This window comes from Acipenser ruthenus, chromosome 9 (genome assembly GCF_902713425.1).
Source record: "Acipenser ruthenus chromosome 9, fAciRut3.2 maternal haplotype, whole genome shotgun sequence".
In the NCBI taxonomy this organism is placed as follows: domain Eukaryota; kingdom Metazoa; phylum Chordata; class Actinopteri; order Acipenseriformes; family Acipenseridae; genus Acipenser; species Acipenser ruthenus.
Window position 1 is genome coordinate 16,174,037 of NC_081197.1, and position 22,845 is coordinate 16,196,881.

General features: G+C 37.7%; 1 long non-coding RNA gene across 1 annotated transcript in view; it reads right to left on the minus strand.

Moving 5' to 3' along the window:
• LOC131738060 (uncharacterized) overlaps positions 1–22,788 on the minus strand; it is a 30,554-nt gene extending 7,766 nt beyond the window's left edge. Inside the window, exons 1-4 of the long non-coding RNA XR_009329599.1 lie at positions 22,729–22,788; positions 21,668–21,765; positions 17,384–17,594; positions 16,490–16,611 (exon numbers count right to left, since the gene is read on the minus strand). This is a non-coding gene — a long non-coding RNA (uncharacterized LOC131738060). The remainder of the gene's footprint in view (positions 1–16,489; positions 16,612–17,383; positions 17,595–21,667; positions 21,766–22,728) is intronic.
• Between the last annotated feature and the right edge of the window lie 57 nt (positions 22,789–22,845).

Below are 22,845 nucleotides of genomic sequence, written 5' to 3' on the forward strand. Positions count from 1 at the left end.
TATCTGGAGTCGTGCGTCAGAAATGACGATTTGAAGCAAATGGACACGGGTATGGTACACTTAACTCACACACAAAATTCTACCAAATTTCTCAAACTTGACCTTTATTATATTAATATAAAGAAAAAAAATTCTAAACTTATTTATAAAAAAATAGTAAAACAAAATACAGCTATACCGAACATACTACGGCTTTCGTTGCACTCGTGTAGCTTTTTTTTTTTTTAAGCACCCAAACAAAGATATCTTAAACAAGATATCTTTGGCAAATCATATTTTTAAAACCTTCCTTTTTCCCCTTCATCAGAACTAATTGAACTTTATTAAGTCAATATAATCAGTAAAATGCGCGGATTATAAAGAAATTCCTAAATATATTTACAAAATATAGCGATACAAGATACAGCTGTACCGTTGGTCTATACACCATTTGTTTGCTCATCTTTTGGCAAACTGAGTTAATTAACAACAATAATTAATAACAACTGGGGCGCAGTGCTACAGGGGTCGCTGGTGCGCAGTGAGCCGAGGACACCCTGGCCGACCTAACCCTCCCTCCCCCCGGGCGGCGCCCCCTGGAAGCTCCCGTCCTCGGTCGGCTAAGGAATAGCCTGGACTCGAACTCGCGATGTCCAGACTATAGGGCACATCCTGCACTCCACGTGGAGCGCCTTTACTGGATGCGCCACTCGGGAGCCCATAACAACTGTCTTTTGTTGCGTGTGACGTCAGTAGCACGGCTCAGCTCTGCAGTGGAAAAACAACCCAGGCTCTCCTTAACCACACTGTGAGGGCTTGGTACGGCCCTGGCGCGGCTCGTTGTACAGTGGAAAAGAGGCATTTGTTATGTCAGGCCTACAATTGAAGCAAGAAACACTTAAAAACATATTATCAATAGATCTTAAAAAGAAAAAAAAAGCTACTATATAATACTAAAATTGCCAAGTAGCTAAGTATTGTCTTAAGCTGCTTAATACAATGTTCTATGTGGTAAACGAAGGCAAGACACCACTTTTAAGGTGTTAAATAGAACCGTAGGATTCTGCAGCTACCATTGTGATGTGGAACTTGGCAGCTCTAGAGCAGGACGAGACTCAACAATCTGAGAAAGTCCTAAAGTGAAATAGTTCAAACTCTTCTGGGATGGCAAGCACTTAGCGGATGATGCCAAGCACTTAGCGTCCCTCAGGCCTATGCTGCAAATACACCCTAACATCTAAGGGTGAGACAGATTTTCACTAATCACTCAACAGTAACATTTCAATAGCTTTACAATATATAGAATTCCTGACATGACAAGACCCCTCTTGTTGGTTGAGTCTATAAAAGTGCAGCCTTCCTTTCTTTTTCTTTTGTAAACTATTTATATGTTGGGCAACAGCATGTCATTCAAGAATAGTAAGATACAAGTAATTTAGGAAGCTTTTGTAGTGGATTGTTTTTGTAACAACTGGACTAAACACATTTGTATCATTAGAAATTGCTTCTAAAACTATACTCTTGTATTTCATAGGGTTTAAAAAGATTGTTTCATGACTAAAGCATGTTTAGTTGTATATTCATGACACTTTCCTGGGTTGTTGATGAAGAAGCCAACAGCAGTCTAAAAACGTTTCATAAATATCAAACTGTTTTTTATTCTACTTATTTGAAAATAGTAATTATGTTACACAAATTGAGTTGGATATACTTTTAAATTACAGGTTTGAATTTTTTTTTTTTTCTGCATGCAGCTTTGGACTCTTCAAGCTGGTTCATACTTGTCTTGCAACTAGCAAGAGATGGTAGTTTGACCAGCTACAGTTGAGAGAATTTAACTCAGACAACTAATGAGACTAGAAATCGACCTGAAAGCCAATTGCACAATTAATAACCAGCATTTATGAGTCTTGTGTCAGGATTGGAGTTGTCCTTATTTGATTTGAAAGTCCTAGGAAATTAGAAACATCTGATCTTCTTAATAAAGCCTAGAACATAAAATGGCATTAACATGTCCCTGGTGCCACATGTATTTATTTTCTTAATGATGAAATGAGATATATGACCAAGAGTTCAAATGGTTTTCAAAGGAGGACCTTTCAGATTGACTTCAGATGGTCCTCATCTGGTCTGTGTAGTCCTTCATTCCTTCCCTAATGTCTTTCAGTTTGATAGCAACAGTTACACAAACATTTTAAAAGTAGTATATGATAGAACATGAAATATATTCATGCATTAAATGCTTTAATCCTTAGCTATGTGAATAGTTTTAGCTCATTGTGATGACCATTGATATGGATGTGCATTCCTGTCTAGTATTTGATAATTACAGTACATGTTAGAATCATAAAGTGCAAGCTTTTCCGAGCTCTTTACAATTTAAAGCTTTTTAAATTGTTATTAGCACCGAATGCAATTCTAAAAGTGATAAAAAATAAACAAAACTATGAACAGCCCTGTGACGGGGAACTCCCCACCCTTGTGCATATTATGTAATATTTTCTATTTTATTATGTATTATGTTTTGAAAGATCAGCGAAAACTTGTCCGCCATTATTTGTTATTGTTTTTAAATACCTTGTGAGAATGCGTGACTGTCGGCTAATAATTATTGAATTAGCTGACAGTCACGCATATTTATTAAACCCGTGCAGACTATGGCCGAGGGGTTAATAAGATAATTAACAGCCAGTTAATCCCTCTGCCATAATTTAAAAGACCTGCATCTTTGGCTGCATGGGGTGGGTTGTCCAGAGGAGGAAAGAGACAAGTAAGAACTGATACAAAGAAAACAACTGCTGCTCGTGCTGGAACAACCAGCAAGATACTTGTTATAATTATTATTTGTTTGTCTATTTGTTTTGGCCCTGGTGCCTTTTGCTTTGTGAAAGTCTTTTGTTTTGTTTAAACCTTTTATTTATTAATAAACGCGCCACAGCGCTTTTCATACCCCAGTTGGCTGTTGTTGTGAATTCATTACCTGGTCTGACGTCACAAGTCCTTATATTAAGGTTGATAACTTTACTTACTTTCATAATAATCATATATATTAAGTTTTAATTAGATATTAAGATACAAAAAAGTTTTGTCCTGTCATTCTTCTTAGTGCTCGTAATGACCTGAGTCCTCTATTGACATGGCTAAAATGCAAGTTGAAATCTAAGGTATGCTGCACTACTCTTCAAGTTAAGAAGCTACTCTTCAGTAATAACACAAAACTCTGTGGTTTCAGGTGATCTGTAAAACATGTCTAAGCATTGTTTCCGTAAGTAAGAGAAAGCATTGCTGTTATGTCAGGAGTCTTGAGATGGAGCACAAGAGGGGGTCAAGGTGCACTATTCCAAAATAAATATAATTCAGCCCCCGTGAAATTTTCCTGAATGAAAGGATGTCAAAATCCACACACTAAAAATACATTCCATGGTGTCCATTTCCAATCTCTGAAATGCACTAAATTATAATTTGTATTTGATAGGAAATTCATACTTGAAGGGAAATCGTGCAATCCAAAGAAGAATGACTGGATTTGCTTTGGCATTGTTCTTTGCTGATTGTCACACAGGGGCTCTGGAAGCACAGACAGATACTTTTATCAGAACAGCAAAAACTTTAAATGGCGGATGGTCTTATAAAATTAAGTTTCTAAACTTCATAAATCTAATAAATGATACGATATTGATGCGATACTTCCATCTAAAATGTTTTTGTAACAGATACAATGCTCAGATAGAAATAACATTATATTAAAATTTGCTATACAGCTATATATTGTTTTTTAAAAGATAACACTCTTTAACCTTTGTAGTTATGAAAATGTAATAAAAATATGCAGTGTTGTTTGTTAATGGAACACAATTAGATTTACATGCACTAAAAAAATAATGTTTTAGAAAATAAATCTGTCATACTTCATAATTACTGGAAGTCATTTATTTAATTCTGTATTTATGTCAGATTTTGTATGTGATTTTAATGTCAGATCTTTCAGAATGTTTGTGCATATAAAACCCCACACTAAATAGAATTGTGCTTATTATGAAATAAAATTAGTTTTATATCATTTAAAAACAGTTTTTGTTTGATTGAAATTGTATCCAGAGCAGCACTACGTTTTTCAAGCCGGTATCTCCACACAAAAAAGCCTTGTCTGTACGCACTAGCCTATAAGTGCAGGACACATAAACAGCTGTTTTGCAGACATGCCTGCACTGTGATCAAAACTGGGCCCAAACTGTTTTATCTTCTTTTTTATTGCCATTGTGTAACTAGATTCACAATGCAAATGTATAACATTGATAAATGATACTGGAGCCCACAGCCCTCCAACCATTGTACACAAATTGTTTTCTCATAGTCCACACCGACAAAGCTCAGTTGGAGCTTGTGTTGTATTAACACAGTTAGTACAAAATATGAATGACTGTGTGATTTGTAGGCAGTTTATCGTAGTATATCTTGTTCAAACATATCTGGATGCCTTATGTCATTCTGTAATTACCCGTGTCATTTGTGTGCATCTGTTTCTGGTTTCTAAGCTCCATAATAAAGACTGTTGAAGCATACTGCCTTTTGTAATTTCCCCATCTGGCTTGTTAAAAAACTGCAGATGATTCCCTTGTATTGCCTATGGGAAATATTAAGTGTAAGGAAACCCCAAAGCTATTAAAACAAAGTAACTCACACAATTCAGTTAAATACATTTTAGAAATATCATCTGTGTGTGTGTGTGTGTGTGTGTGTGTGTGTGTGTGTGTGTGTGTGTGTGTGTGTGTGTGTGTGTAATTTATTAGTTTTCAGAAAGGAGACAACCACCAATGGAATGAAAATTAACAATTTATTGAATTGACAGATAAACATGCCCTTAAATGATTACATTGTTGTTTGAGTTTGACCCATGGTCTTGCCCATTGGAGCTCATAAGCTGCACCTATGTTGCCAAAACTATGATGAATCAAGTATATGAATTAGATGATAATAAATATTTGAAATATGACACTTAAGTTAGCTTTTGAGTGGGTCTGGTAATAGAAAAACCAAAAGTGAACCTTGTTTTTTCTCCCTTTTCATCTGCTCTTACCCCTTTATTTTTCATAGATTTTGTGCAGATTTATAGGGCAGTTTCAGATTGACACCAAATTCAGATGCCTGCCTGTGTTATAATTGGCCCATGACAGACAGTCCTGTTTATTTATTTGTCTAGCTATAAATAAGGCTGCAGCTGTTGCAGTGAATGCTTCAGCAGCTGTAGGCTCAAAGACTTCCCTGATGAAAACTCAAATCCAACTTCAGACTTTTCCGACTAGATGAAAAGATTTTTGCAAAGCCAGGCACCGCCCGTTAGGTCAGGAGACAGATTCAGGTCACAAAATGAAATTACAGAGAGGAAGCATCCAAGAGCTTTTTAAGAAACATTTATTTATACTACTAATCCCAAAACAACTGCACATCATAAAAACAGCTTCCGTTTTAAATTACAGAATATGCAATCCCTATATATACAAACCACCAAGTTTAGGGCAAAGGTATGTCATTAATCACAAGAACGGTATTTTACACAATCTAATTTGAAGCAATTGCTCATCGGGCATTAGTGCAGCTTTCTTTCACAATGAGGCCACTTAGATTGGCACGTGCTTTGCGAAAACTCTGCATTCTTTGGATAAGCACATGTTCATTGTATTGAGTTATGGTAAATGTTAAGTTCCCCTTCGACTAAAAGGACTATTGCAATACATAAAGTACATAAAAATGCTGACATCTGCAGAAAGACTTTTTAAATGTAATTACTCACCATAGTGAAAGTGAAAACAGAACAATGAACATACAGGAACCCCATGTGACACTACCAGCAATGTTAGCTCATGTGGGACACACGGCCTATCATACAAAAGGCAAAATAAACACTGTACAAAAACTACAAACAAAAGGTGGCATGGACCTGGCTCACGCTACTCCACTAACAATGGAGGTTCCACTTACACACCTGTCTGCTATACTGGGTGGGAGATACTATCCCGAAACTAACTCCCTGTTCCCCGGGCAGTTCACCCAACTCCAACCTTGGTTTATACACATGATCGCTGGTTCATCACAGCTTCCTTCTCCCAGAACGAACCCTGACCAGCTCCCGACCTCGGAATATACACACGGTCGCTTCGTTTCCTGAACCCAGTCGTTCAGCAGCACAGGGACGATGCTTCGACAGCAGCAGCACTCTGACCCCTAAGGCTTTACAGCAGCCTTGATACATTAATGCAATTGGGACCCTTTTATTACTGGTGCTCTGCTGCACCACGCCTCCCTCTGATTAGGAGCGCGCAGCTAGTATACACACACACACACACACACTGCTCATTCCCATTACTAAACACAGCACGCAGGCTGTTACACGCACAGCGTCAGGATCCCCATTAAACCTAATCCCGTTCTTATTTATACACTCACTACACTCTTATTTATAATATTCTATCACAGAAGCCCCCTCCTTATGTGCAGGGCTCCAGCCCTTCTACGGGAACTAAATGGCAATTTCATCTATTTTAGAAATGTGATGGTTTTCTGAATGTAACTAGCTAAATATAAGACCTTGGCTTTTCCAAGCTAATGAACACAACATATACCCCTTTCACATAGATGAGTTATGATGGCGCTGAACTGGCATTGATACTGCATTTTGGTCTGTGTGAATTGCCTATACCGTCACAGAGCCGTCACATTTCACTCTCGAGGTGTTTCAGAGAATGCACTGAACCGTCTCAACTCCTGTGTGAAAGGCTATGTTGGCACTGAAGCGCTGTAGTGGGCGTGGATTAAAAGTCAGAATCCCACGTGACTGTATACTGGACGTGTTGGGTATTTTTGTCGTTGGTGTTACACGCTTTCATTTTTTTCAAATACAATGGCTGATCAAGAACGAGGTAGTAATTGGAGTTTACAGGATGACGAGGAGGTGAATTCACAATCGCCATTGCCATGAAAATGATCTGTTGACTGACAGGTTTGAAAGTTGAACTCACATGATCCCTTTGACTGTGTGAAAGGGTTATGATGGTATTATACCGGCATAGATTGTGCAATTTCATGCTGTCTAAAAGGGTATTTAAATAATTTTTTTAACGTATCGGAGACAGCTCAGCAGCGGCATTTGTGTGTGAAAGGGGCTATAGATTGTAAACGCAAGAAACAACTCATCAATCTTTATTTTCGTCTGTTAGTTTTGTGCAGCTATGGAAATAATTATTTTACTCAGTACACGTAGGCCACTCTTGCACGGCTGTTGCATCAGAATATTTGGCTGCTGCGGCATCATCTTGTAATATGCTTATTTTAGCTATTTGTATCACACTGTTATTAATAAATTAAAAGTGTCAATGCATTTGTATACTACCTCCTGGACATGTTCTGCTACCTACTACATTTAAGGGTTTTTTATTCTGTTGCTTGGGGCCTTATATTTACGACAGAGACATTAAATTTGAACTGCATCTTCAGTTTAACAAGAGTTACTAATGTTATTAGATTTTAACAAACATTGTCAAGCAAGCCTGTAGCTTTAACACAGTTTCCAATTCCATCTAGAAGAGCTACAGCTGGTATAAAAAGAACATGGGATCACTTGATAATCCATTTTCTCACTGGCTTGTTCAATTCTAATCTCTACAGACTATACATTTATTAATCTGCAGTTTCTGCTTCTGATTGATAACTTCTTAGAGTTGTATTTCTAATACCTTACTGTAATAAATGTAGTTTTATTGCTGATACAACTACTGTATATCAGTATGGAGTCTATTTGCCCTAGGTCAACGTTCCAGGTTTAAAAAAACAAGAAACAGCCATATGATAGCTCTTTAAGCAATTAAGACTTTATGGGACAGATTTGTAAAGCATCTCTTTAGAGGAGAAGTCTCATTCAGACCTGAAATCTGCTCCCCTGCTATCCAAACACATGTACTGTACAGTCCTGGTTGCTCAACTGCTGCTTCTTCCCAGAATTCTACTATAAAATAAAGCTGTAGTGTGGTTAAGACTTCACCTCTTAATGCATGCATTGTATATACTGCCCGAAACATACCCCAAACAGGGACTTACTACAGGGAACAAACTACCATCTGACGAAATCAAAAGATGTATGCTATGCTGAATTAAACAAAACTGTTGGAACTCCAGTTATGCACCACATAGAGTAAAATGACCTATTTAAAAGCACTGGCTCCCAATATATTCTCAGGAGAAATATTATAGAAATTGTGGCTTGACACCAGCTGGCATCATGATGAGAGAACTAAACTGTGGTTTGCTCACAGTTGTGGTGTCCTTGCAGGTTTTAAATGAAGAAAAAATATATCTTGGCTTTAATACATAGTTTTTATGTAACTCAAGGGCTCAAGATACCTGTACCTCCTGTACAGTCAGAAAAGCGAATAGTACAGACAAAAACAGAGTTCATGTATTTTCTTTGCGATTCCCTCCAGATATGTTGTACACTTGTAATTGATCTTAAAAAGCTCAAATAAGACTTCCCCTTATTAAAGGAGAAAAATACCCTACGGCCCCATGAAACAAGCACAACCAACTGACAGGGCTTGTATTTTTGGCACACAAGTCTGATGACATAAAATAGTTTAATTCAAAATACCTAACGATGGAAATAGACCAGTTTTTCTGCTCACATATTTTATGAGGAATATGAAATAAAACACCATCTGTAACTCAATTATAAATGGTTGACAACTAAACTTATTTATTTGCTTGCTAAATGGATGCAGTGTTTTTCTTGCTTTATATAATTGTCAGTTTCTTTCTCCTGTTCTTAATATTTTTTAATGACTGTTTTTACTGGTACCTTTCTGTAAATGTGTGTCCAAATTAGCACCTGACATTATGGTGGGTAGTCCAGGATTAGTGCTAATTTGGGTCTGTGAAACCAGCTGATTATGATTTTATTCTGCTGCACTGTTCCATAATTTTACAAAAATGTTTATCTGTTGTAACAAGCTACAGTATAGTTACATGTCTGTTATATGTTCTCTTACTTATACTTCTAACAAAAACTGATAAGAATAACAAGCTAATAGCATTAATAAATACATGTTTATTTATGATATGCATGTGTGCTAATTACACTGCAGAGGATAATCAGTCATGGTGTGCTTAAGGCACTCTTGCTAAGTGTTGCTTTTGTTTATCTGAGTGAGTCTTCAGACAGACACATACTGTAGGCCATGTCTGGGCAAGCTTTGAATGAGCTCCGAGATTAACATTTCCGTATGTATTATTTCAAGGTGCATATTTAGTTCAAAGTTTTAATCATTTTTTAAAAGTTTAATCCAACTTTGAATCAAATAATTTGCTAAATGTTTCAGAGATAGATGTATCAGGCATTTTACCTGCAAATGACGGAACACTTCTTTTTTCTTTTGTGGGAATCCGACAAATAGACATTCCCACACCAGCAAGCAAATACAGGTCTTTAATTCACTAATAACAGGTTAGCCACGTCCAGAAGTCCCTCTCCTTTTATCTTTGGGTCAGTCTAGATAGCTTTCTACTAAGCCTTATATTCTACATTCTAACAAATGTATGACAAATTTACTACCGCAGGATATCAAATTGCTGGCAATTTGCCCACTGGAAAACAAGACCCATTGAGGGTTATTTTCCAAGGAGATCTGCTGGAGTATAGCGCTCTAAGCCATTATTGAATTTTCTAAAGCTGCATTTTCTAAAGCTGCTGAAAACATGGCAGAATCTATCCGCTAGTTTGGTTCATTAGTTATTCAAATGCTTTCTTTTTGGTGGAATATATAATGATCTAAGAATCTGTGTTTATTTTCCAAAGACCACAGTGGTTTATACTCTCAATTTCCACTAGTTTGCTTTCCGCCTGCTTCAGAATGGTTAATACATATATCTGCCAGAACAAAAAGAGTGACAGCACTTCAGATCGAGTCACCCTGACTTTCAACATGGATCCTATGTTAGTAGCAGCTGCTATTATCATTGAGGAAACACAAGAAAATCCAAGGAGAAGGGGAGAGTTTATAGGCCGCGTAATGTTTGGTAAAGAATATTTTGTTTTTGCATTTGGAAGCAGTGGCGCTGGAACAATTTTTAGTGGGGGTGCTGAAAGCCTTATTACATGCTACCTTCTTTAACGGGTGGACCTAGGCTTGCACATACTGCACTCCTTTTAAGAAGTAGTATCAATATGAGAGGGAATCGAAGGAGAGCGGTCTTGCTTATGTATTTGTTTGCATTAATAAACAAAAATGACTTGATCCCTAAAGCAATATAAATGTTAGCTATGAAGGCTAATCACATCTTTATATTAAAGAAGCAAAACACTAATTTGTATACAAAACAATGTTGCCGTTCCAGTTTGGGTACACTTCCAATTAATTAAGCTGCAGATATATAAAAACAATTATTTTGAACACAGTCATTCAAACTAAACAGGTCAAAAAGGTGCTTATGAATCATATCTGTAATGTGGATAATGATATTGCTTCTGGCTGCCAGAGTAATGATCGGCAGTGATTATTTTTATATGCACACACATATTTCTGTCAGTAAATGTCAGTACATTTGCCAGTATATGTTTTATGACAATTTACATTTTCTGCAAACAATCTGTTAAGATTGCACGGTTGCATTTTCCTGCAATTTTACAGATTTTCTTGTGTACATACAAAAAAAAAGAATAATACTGTAGCGATCCGTGCACTGTAATTCCTGCTGTGTGTGTGTAACCTGAGTAGCATCTTCTCCTGTTTTCTGCCTCCTGCAAGAACACTACACTGGCTACAGAAGTGGGACTTGAGATGGAACCCTTGAGCGTCAAGCAGGAGTGGTTAGGAGACAGAGTGACGCACTGGAGTGGCTAATCCAGGGCAAGGAGGACTTCATGAGGGAGCTCGCCTGGATGGAGGAACAAGCCAGGACCAGTGAGGAGAGACGGCGGAACGCAAAGCTGCCCAGCTTCAACGACACCACAAGCTGGGACGCTTTCCACGCTTAAGTAACAGTATTGGGCAAGCTGTGCAGCTGGAGCAAGGGAGACATGGCACAGCAAGTGACGGCAATGCTGAGAGGAGACGCCCAGATGGTACTGCTGAACCTGGCCGAGGAAGAGATGGGCAGTTACCACACCCTGGTGGCCACCACTACTGGGTGCCCAATTCCAAAGACAGGCATGGATGGCCAGAGAAAGCCTGGCATGACTGGCCACCAACCTGGAGAGAGAAGCAAGGCACCAATGCTGCCATCCATGAGCAAGAGGAGCAAGCCTGGTTCCAGTTTATCGAAGTCCGGAAGTATATGCGCCTCACCAAGCCCCGATCACTACAGGCCGCCCTTCAACTTGTCCAAGAATGACCAGCCGAGCTGAAGTGGCGCCCACAGCAGTACAACTCCGGACGGTGATAGGCCAGCTATCTCCGATGCGAGGGAGAGGGCTACTGCAGCTGGGCCTGGGTGAGGCCACCTTTGACCAAGAGGTCTGAGTCGTGGAAATCCAGCACTAGTGCATCCTGGGACTCAACTTCCTACAGCAGGCAAGAGGACAGCTGGACCTTTGGAACGGGACCGGTGCTACACTTAGCCACACCAACCACCAACCCTGGTGCTACAGCCTTCACAGGCACTCTGGTCAACGCCAGCCCCACTCGAACACCAGAGCGCGCTAGCCGTTTCAAGGGCTCCTGCACACCACTCTGTCTAGAGGTGAAGCACTGATGGAAAGCCAAAGCGGCCGCTGCCCTTGCCACCAACCGAGCCCCAATGAGCACCAGCCCTTTCAAGGGCTTCTGCAAAAGGCACAGCCCCAGAGTAGAGTGACAGTAGAGAGCAAGCGTAGCCACGGCTGCCATCACCACCGACCTTCCCCTCCCCAACCAAACCCCAGTGAGCACAAGCTCTTTCAAGGGTTCCTGCAAAAGGTGGCCCGAAACTGAAAGGAATTCCAACACAGAACTTTTGAACTGGTAGGAAAAAATTGCTCACCAGAGATTAGAAACAATACTGCTTGGGGTGTTGTGATTAATGAGAATGAACCCGAGGGTGGGCATTCAATTCTCATATCACACACTACCCCATTCATTATTTTCTATTTATTCTTTAGGTGTAAAACTGACTGGTGGTGCAAAAAATGAATCAAAGTCACCTCTCAAAGTGATTTTGAGTCTTGTGCTTGTCTAAAACTGGCACCGTTAGCCATAGAAATAAAAAGAAGATAGAAAGAGATTATCTTTAGCATAGAAATTGCATTGGCAGCCAGAATAGACTGGAAATAACAAGAATTTCATGACAGGGCATGCCAAATATTTTAAGACAAGCTGTCATTATAAAAATACTGCATGCATGAGCAGTGGAAATATAGCTTTAGAGTATTTGAGCTTCCTTTCTAGCCTCGATGATCCACCAGCCCACTTGCTAGAATTCATGCTAACACCTAGCAGGCTGTGAGTTTCCCCATTTATCTTCCCCCCTGAGACTGTTTGTTGTCATAACTCCGCTACTCTCCATACTTAATAAAACTCCCTGTCAGCTTGGCTTAATGAACCATAACAGCTCTTGACATTTGATGCCTGAGCGATGTACTTGCTACCCGGGAGAGATGTGAGGTTTCTAATTTGAGCCCCAGCCCACTCCAAGGAATGATATGGCTTACAATTTTCTTGGTCACTGAGCTTCATCCATTTACCCACTTCTCTATGGGCTGACAGGAGGACACCCATTACAACATCCAGGATTTCAAGTCACTTTGAATATATTTTTTCTTTTAACAATGGATTTTATATATATCTTGTGACAAATCCTGCAATCATTTTTCTTTTCTATTTAACCTATTGTATGTTTTCTTGACTTTGCATGTATTTATTTACTCATTTATATCACTGAGATATATGGCCAGCTTTTTGTACATTATCACAATGTTTAATCATGAGTAATGCCAGCTGCTATAAGTTGATGACAGCAGAAACCTGGATAGGATTTCTTGTATTCTTAATTATGGGCTTGTGGTCCTTCTTACTATCCTAGCACTATGGCACTACTAATATGCCATTGTAGATATAGCTTGTTGGAATCCTAACTTGTTGCATCCTAGTTCATTTGTCTTTTAGTTGTATTATTTGCACTTTCTGTATTTAAATATTAAACTTGCATTGTAACCCTTGGATAAAGGCGTCTGACAAATAACTAAATAAATAAATACATTATTATTATTGTTATTATTAACAACAACAACAGCAATAATAATAATAATAATAATAATAATAATAATAATAATAATAATAATAATAATAATAATAATAATAATGTAATATCATGATGCATGGAAATTGACGTATGGAAGTAGTTCATGCCCCTACATGAACTACTCATAAGGTTAAAATTCAGAATTTCAGGATATTTTTCAGATCTTCACAGTGGTTATTTTACATGGTATCTGCTATATCAAAGGTTGCAGTGTGTCCAACTAAACTACTCTTACAATCTTTCTATGCCCTTGATCCATTGGAAACAGGAAATGGGGCAGCAGTGTGGAGTAGTGGTTAGGGCTCTGGACTCTTGACTGTAGGGTTGTGGGTTCAATCCCAGGTGGGGGACACTGCTGCTGTACCCCTGAGCAAGGTACTTTACCTAGATTGCTCCAGTGAAAACCCAACTGTATAAATGGGTAATTGTATGTTAATAATAATGTGATATCTTGTAACAATTGTAAGTCGCCCCTGGATAAGGGCGTCTGCTAAGAAATAAATAATAAACTATTCTCTGTCAACATGGTGATAATGTTATGATCAGTGAGTTTGATTCTTCATGCCCATATTACTTGTTTTTTTCTTTAACTGATTTATCCCACCTAGGTTGGTACATTTCCAAAGGTTTTTAGCATAAGGTAGCGGGCACATTTTATGCACCACTGGTTTTAAACAATTGCTGCTTTGTTCTTTATTTCGTCCGGTAACACTGTCAAGACCACCTGTTACATAGAAAGTTGCTAGCACATCACTACCACACAGCTTGAATGTGTGGGCTATTGGGTCTCAGAAAAGAGTTTTCTAGTTTAATACAAATTCTTTCAGTTTTATACCATGCTAAGTGATAAACCAAATGTGTGTCGCGAAGCTTTACAGTGGTTCTGTACTAAGCCTTGGTGACAACTTTAAGTAAAGGGGATTGGGAAAGATTTTACTCTTGTTGGTATGATGTAAAGTCCATTTGACAAAATTGTTCAAATTAGTAAATGGGAGAAATTTTAATTTGGTATAATTGTTACAGTTTATTTAGATTTGGCTAATGGTGGGTAAGTAAGTAATGCAGAAGCTTTACCACAATGGGCTCCATTTTAATCCAAACATAGGATCTAAATATGTCTGGCATTTACAGACTAGAACACAATAATTAAAATCCAAAGGATTGTTAGAGATGTTAGTTTTACACGCAGAGACATTTTAATAATCTAAACAGGAGCTGACTTTAGAACATTAAAATAGGGAAAATGTTTTGTTATAATAACTTTTGTAGGCTAAAAACATGATTAGGACTATATAAAAACATGATTAGGACTATATTTTAATCACAGTGTTGGAAAACCATTTAGTGCATTACTGAACACTAGGTATTACATTAGATTAATTGCCAACCATGTGAAAGCCACTGTGCATATAGCAAATGGTAAGTCCATATTTGAACAGTAGCACAGTATAAATATTGAACAAAATATCAAAGCAGACATACACTGGATGATTTACTATGTGTACTATATACAGTACAGCAATGCATCTGCCTTTACAAAATGTCAGCTGCAGTTCTGGTTATTCATAGCATTAACATTAGGTTAATGAACCATTAAAATGAAACCCAACAGACTGAGGTTAATACACAGGCCCAAGCAAACATTGTAATAACTGAAATAATAAATGTTTAAGCAATACTTTGATTTATGGCGGTAGAGAGCACTACATATTACTCTTTCAACTAAATGTCTGACAGAGATTTCAGTAGATCATCAAAAAGACAAACATTAACAGGAAGTGTTTCTCTTCAACGTTGAAATGACTAAGACTTCTCGTCATTTGTCATTGAATTTTATGTTTCATGTACTATTACTATATCAGGCAGATCATTACATCATTATTACATTGTCACTGGTGCTTCGCTACCAGACTAACAACACCTAAAGATGGCAGCACAGAGTGACCCACCTTCTTATTGTTCCTTATCCACCTGCATCAGGATGCACTGGTGAAAACCTCTGCACCCCACCAGATACAATGTACGGATAACTGGAATGATTGTGCTTTCAAGATTTATCATTTAAAAAATATGTTTCTAAATAACACTGCTGCTTCACTGAACCTGTGGGACAATACTTCCTCTATCCAGCACAGAGAGACGCTGCTACCCTTAGACCACGATCTGAACCACTGAACAAGAAATATCATTCAAGGTCTCTAAATCACTGATGTCTATCATTTTGTAACATTAACATTTAACTAGAAGTAAAACAATGTGAAAGTTATTAAAGACTGGAGTAAAGTGATTGAATATGGCCTTATATGTCCTTTGTTTTAAACTTTAATATCTGATTCATATCATCCATAAGAAGAACATGAGTCATTAAAAGGTTTAACAGACTTATCCAAACTGATCCTATCCTCTTTGATAATTTAAAAGAAAGGCATTTACTGTGGATTTGTGTGATGTTTATCCAGAACATTTGTACTTGAATCCAATGGCTCTTCAAAATCATTAACATCGCCTTACAGAAAAAGATTTTCCGCACAGGCAGTAGTTATTTGATCCTATTACTTTCTTCAAGTCAAAACTATCTTCCCAAAAGAACAACAATGACAGACTACAAGAAGAATAAAGAGTTGCCAGATTAAACAGTTTTTGGTTTTTTTACACAACAGCAAAATACACATTCCACTGCATTTACCCAAGAAGAAGGATCCAATTTATATTATATGTACTACATGTATCATAAGTTACTTTTATGAAAAGCAATGTTAATGGATTGTATCACCTGTAAAACATTTCATAACATTTTGTTTAATGTCCTGTGACGGTGTACACCCGGCCCCTGTGTGTATTTTGTATTATTATTGTTTAAAATGTATTGTTTAGTCTGTAAAAACACAATGTTTTATTGTTAATTATTTTATAGCATTGATGGGGTTAAAATTCCCCATCCATGCTAAACTCGTGTAGAATGTGACCGTCTTCCGATTGATTAATTTATTACAAATCTGAAGACGGTGACATGTATAAAAACCAGCAGCCTTGGCTGAATGAGGTTGGGTTGTTCAGAAGCGGAACGTAAGGTAAAGAGAACTAGAGAAATACAATAACAATTGCTACTCATGCTGCTTTAAAACCAGCACGATACTTGTTTATTCACTGGGTGTTTATTGTCTGTTTTGGCCAAAGTACCATTTTGTTTAGTAAAGCGTTTTTGTTTGCTTAAACTTTTTTATTTTATAATTAAACGTGCGCATCATACCATAATACTGTGTGAGAGTCCATTCATTTCCTGGTCTGATGTCACCACAAAGCCATCTGGGTCACATATGGTGTCAGTACACGGGATAACAACGCCTCCACAGACTCAGACCAGGGAAGGTACTGCGGGTACACAAGAGGAATTATTATTTTTTAATGAAGAGGATGAAGGAGGGTCCGTGGTGCCTGCACTGTGTAAAGGTGTGACACTACACCGACAACTGTCCTTTCCAGGATGAAAAGGAAGCACCACCTGCCCACAAAAACAGGGGGAGGTCCAAACGTCCAGCACCCAAGAAGAAGCAGCCTATACCGACTCTAGCACCAAAAATGGAGAGGTATGAGAGCTGGCTTAAGGGAACCCCAGTGGATACAGGCGGAGTACTACACTGCTGAGCGTGAGAGCTGGCTGAGGGAACCCCAGTGGATACAGGCGGAGTACTACACTGCTGAGCGGGATGACGAGGAGTGGTGCGCATATTGCCTGTGCATGTAATATAGCCAGGATTAGCCAACATGTCTTTACAGAAGTAATAGCCAGTTCCATCTAGGGATCAAATTTACTTTACTTTTGCAGACTATACACTGCAGTGAATGTAAAGCAGCAGCTGACTTTCAGTTCTTCTGAGCTTACAAATATAAAGACTGTTTGACTGATCTAGCCTACATTTCATATGTCTATGCCAGGCAACTAGAAGTGAAAAGCAGCTCCTGGACTCATAGTCAAAGCTTAAAACAGACATATCAACCTTAGCACAGACATCAAACATGTTAAACAGTATCTGAGTAATTGCAATAATAACCTCTCTGAATGACTGCAAACATCATAAAAATGTAAGAGGACAGTAAAAATAAAACTAAGAAAAAGTAGTTTGATGGTCCCTGAGTGGTTCACCTTGTATAGGCACAGTCGCGTGGTCAGGGCCCTGGGGAGTGCAGGTTTGCATCCTGGCAGTGCGCTCTTCACTTCCACATGGAGCGCTGGCTCTAGCGCTCCCGCAGGTTAGAGATTTCACCACACTACAGCTATCCGTTTTCGGCAGCTTGTCGACATCTGCTCTCCAGGCAATTGACCTCCAGTTCTCCTGAACTGTTGTGGGGAATTGCTGTGGTAGGGGAGTGAAATTGAGGAGAAAATATTATTATTTTTAAAAAGGAAGAAAAAAAGAAATTGCTTTTAAAGTATTCCACAGAAAAGATCAAAGTACATTTAGTGTAGGTCTTTAATTGTCAAAAATGTTTTTTACAGTTATATAATAATGTAACGTGTCTGTTAAACAAAAAGCTCAAGGCAACTTCAGTTTACATTAATGTACATACTAATGTGTATTGAGATCATGCACATGCAATTAGCACACCGCTGCTTTTAATATGACCAGACTTGTAGTTATTAGGTGGCTTCTTACTGTATTTCACTTAAAATGAACAACCGAAAATCAGTTCTGCCCAATATAAAGTCCAATGCTAATGTTTGCTTCATGCAAAAGTATGTTAAAAATGTATTTTCCATACAAATAGTTACTTATCAATAGGCAATTGATTTCACAGTTTACCTCAGCATCAGTGTATTGATGCAGAACTCAAAATTCCTTCCTTTCACTTTTAACCTCTTGCATTTGACTGCTGCTGCTGGTAAGCTCTGTGCTTTTTTATCAGTCACCAATTAGATGAAAAGTTTACATGAACATATTGTAATTCATGCAGTGTGGAATCAATTTAAGGTAATCATTTCCTCAATATATATATATATATATTGTTACAGTGTATATCCAGTCCGAAAGGTTCTGCTCACATTCCATTGCTTTACCACATTCTACAATGTACTGAGTTGATTTATTATCAACATTTTAGGTCTTTTTTCACATTAGATTTGTTATTCCAGAAAGGTTAGCAATGTAAATTAAGAATTGTGAGTGAGCTGTGAAATGAAAGTGACAGCTCCCTAAATAGCAAAGTCCTCTCCAACACATACTGTAGGTTATCAAGTTTGCAAACATTATATCAGCACATAACAGCCTTTTTTACATAGACCGTTAATGGAGATGCTCTTCATTTAAAAACAAGAGCACTGAATTACTCGTGGGCCTATATAGGAATGAGCTAAAAGCTGTAAAAGAGATGCTGTATTTATGTCTACAAAAGTGCAGTACAAGTGATATCATTAATATCTTAGTAGAGACGAAAAAGAGCTTGATTTCAGAGCAGGAACATGCAAGCCCTGAAAAATATACAAGTGGCCTGTTCAAACAGGTGGAATGCCGTCTTTAGAATGCAATAGACAGTACTTCCCTTACATGATTTAAGTTCTCAGTTGGTGTTGTGACTTATGTAGTGTTATATTGGCTAAAGGTATGAGTGATTTGTGAAATGGTACCACAGTGGTAACTCTTTCATATCTTGTACCAATGATATCACAATGGTATTAACTGCAATTGATTGGTAATCTGTTGGAGCACCAGTGTTCTACAGTATCAGGACCATGTGGGCTCCAGATCCATTGTGTTGCTATTGATGATCATGTTCTGCTAAGGTTGTATTTGGGTTTCTAGTATAATACACTAGTTTTAGGTATAAGCAAGTTGTGTGTGTTTTTTGTTTCAATCTGTATTTTAAAACATTGGGCCCTATTCACTGCATCTCATGATTTATACACAGCCTTTTTATTTTCCATTCACATAAATCTTAATAAAACAGAGCCATGTGTAAACATATTGGTATTTTTCTCCACTTCAAAGTTTAATCTTGCATTGTCTGCCACTACATGCAATATGCAGTTTGTTTTCATAGGTGGCTAGATTATTTCTTCAGCAGCGAAACACTGGACATACAATAAGACAAACTTTTCGCATAAAAAACTGTTTTACACATTTTGTGACCACCAGTGCTACCAGTGCCACCTGTTAAGACAAACTAGGCTTGAGCTGCTGTTGTCCAATAAGCTGATTTCCACAATGGATGAGCACAATACCAAATACAATTAGCACACTAATCAGAAAACAGAATCATTACAATATAATTTATTCATTACAGTAAAGTGAATGACCTATATGAAAAATGTATTTTAAAGAAACCGTTTGATTTTAAAAAAGAACCCAATGATTAGTACTGATTTTGTGACCACCAGTACCTACACCTGTTGAGACACCCGAGACTGGAGCAGCTGTTAACCAGTGACCTCTGGTTTTCCCCTGATAAGAGAATATAAGGGGTCTGACATTGCTCCACGCTTCTGTCTTGAGGCAGGTGCGGTGCCTATAATTGTATGTATTTGACCAATTATCTGCAATTGTTATATCTGCTTTATTCTCCAATAACACTCTCAATAGGGTGCAGAACCACCATGGAGAGCCAAAAGTGACAGCTCTGATTTTACATGGCGAGTATGTAACCATTCCTCGATGATTACTGCATCAAATTCCTTCAGGGAAGGTGGGATTTGGAAAAAAGTCTGTTAACGTTTGTTCAGTCTTGGATACGACAGCACCTGTCAGATCTGGGATAATTCCATTTGCTACTGAAACCGACTGTCAACCAACATACATGCCATCTACATATAAATAATTCAGTCATGTGAGGGTCTGCCTAGCTGCACCAGTGTGTGTGCAGATTTTCTTAGTTTTTTTTTTTTTATCACACACAGGGAATGAAATTCCTGGTGACTGGATATACTGTGGTTGACCATATAGTATGTATAGCATGTATGTTACACTTTAATTTTTTTCCATATCTGGAATTTCATCACATTGTGATGAAACTTGGTATTAACATCAGTTTCTGAAAATATTCAATTCTTGGAATATATTGAGGGGTGTGTGTCTGTCTGTCTGTCCGCACATCTTTCCACTGCTACTGTCGTACTTGTTTATACTATAACTGTATATGTCTGCTGGAATCAGCCTTAAAATCCTGGATACAGTATGTGCACAATACACCAGAGCTGGTCTGGGTTTCAAAGTGCAGCCTAACTTAATCAACACACATTCAGCATTGTTTTTTCTTATCGATGTTCCAGACTTGAGATTCAAAGCAAAATGATTTATCCATCCATGGCAACCCTTGCAGTCATAAAGTAAATACGAGTTTGATAACCCTGTACTGAAATTCTTGTGCACGTGTTGGAATCACTCCAACAGATTACCTAATGAATGTCTACATATGTCACATAGTAGGTCGGTACGCATTTAATAATCTCGTTATATAAAGGTTGCGGGGAGAACCCATTGAAGTAAGAAAGGCCTGGGTATCATTTAGGAGATTAGACGTTAAAGCATTTGGAAGAATTCTAACAAAGTCTGAATTGGTTTGTAAAGGTTTTGACAGTTAAAGCAATGAGCTTCATTTTAACCTCAGCAACATGCAAAGGAAGAGCCAGCTATACCTGGCATGTGCTGGTAATTATTCTGATTAAAGTGAAGCCTGTTGTTTAATGGATAATAGGGATTCACTGTCTTGCTCATCCACTGAAAGGTACCCAATCTGACATCCATTTTTACAAGCGTACAGGTTATAATGTGTAGTATAATGAACGTGGGTGCTCTTCAGGGATAAAGTAAATCCATCTAAAGATTGTATAATGTTCCAGCTCATCCACTGTAAAATGCAAAATAACATCATGCCTTGTCCAGAAACAACCAAGTGTATGACAGTATTGTTCATTAACCCCACACAGACCACTTGTTCGTTAAATATATTGGCTGTCAAAAAGGTAAGCTGCTCTGCAAATGAATTGTTTTATATCATCTTATATCCTGCACCCCCTTCTATACTGTATGGTTTGTCTTCCTTCAGTAACCCAAATATTGTGACTCTACTCACAGTTGATATACACAGTGTGATCCACACAGCCGCCTTCAAGCAATCTTACAGTATTACAAGTCATACACTATAATACCGGTATATACACACATTCTGTGTTTTTTTTAGAGACTGAATGATGTTACAGGCACTGAACAAGACAGGGGGGAACACAACGACACTATAAAAATGCACATATCAGCTTCAACAGTGCCCCCAAAGAGATATTGTTCTGTTACATTATTTTGTTCATCATGGATTTGTCTGGATTGCTACCAATGTATTTTGTGTCCCTCTGATGGGTAGTTGTTGAAGGTCTAATATGGTTCTGATTGAAAATACTTGAAAAAAAAAAAAACCCAGATGTGCTAAATCTTCAACTTACTTGCTTTATAACTGACCCGATGCTCTTGTGTGTCAGTAACGACAAGATGGTCATATCTGCTCCATTGGTTTCCTCACATCCTCTGTTTGGGCCCAATACTGGGAAATACAATTAAATCGCAATGTATGACTGTACAGTACAGACTGAACTACGGTAGCATTGTGCTGCTCAGTGAATTACTTTAACTTCTATTTCCTGAATTCTTTTTCAAAACATCTAAAATATAATTGTTATTTAAAATATTAATTTAGCGTACAAGCTCTTTGTTTCTTTTTTATTTATTTATTTATTTAAATTCTTATTATACTGGTAACATCTTACAGAAACTGCCCATGAGTACAATTTCTTTACATAATGTATCAACTTTCCTAAATAAAAAGACATACTGCAGTTATCTGTAAACAACTATGCTTGACATTGCTTTACCATGCTTTCACTATGATTTTACTATGCTTTAATACACTTAAAGACTCTAAAGTTAGACAATAGTAAGGATCTCTTAAAATACATTTAACTAAACTCAGCCACAAGAGGGCACAATAAATCGATTAACTCGTTCGTCTCCACTAATGTGAAATGGACAAATACATAAATACATAAATAAATAAATAAATAAATAAATAAATAAATAAATAAATAAATAAAAAAAAAAAAAAAAATTAGGAATGAAAACAACTGGTTGTTTAATCGTTCTCCATACCGCGGGTTTTTGAAAGACCATTTAAAAATGACATTACATTTTCTGTTAAATTGGTTTTCATCTTCACGAAAAACTACAGACATGTACAGTAGTTGTAATGGTAAAACTTGTAACCAAGCAGTTAATAATATGTTACCAATGCCGTTTTAATAACGGTAATTAATTAAGAATTACCCATATCGGTACAGATAATTGTAACATCCCACACACTTCTATTTTGATACACGTACTATTTGTGCCTTTATGACTTTTTTTTTTTTTTTTAAGTGAAAACTAAATTCTCAGTACATTCTACACCCAAACCCCACTCACTGTTTTGTTTTTTGTGGTATAATTTTATAAAATGTATTTGAGCATTTACCCAATTCATGTCTCTGGGCTACCTCACTCAACCTGCTGCAGTTTCACTTCGCTCCTCCCCTTGTGATCGACAGGGCCACTGCCCATTTACAACTTGAGAACCGAATTACAATGCAAA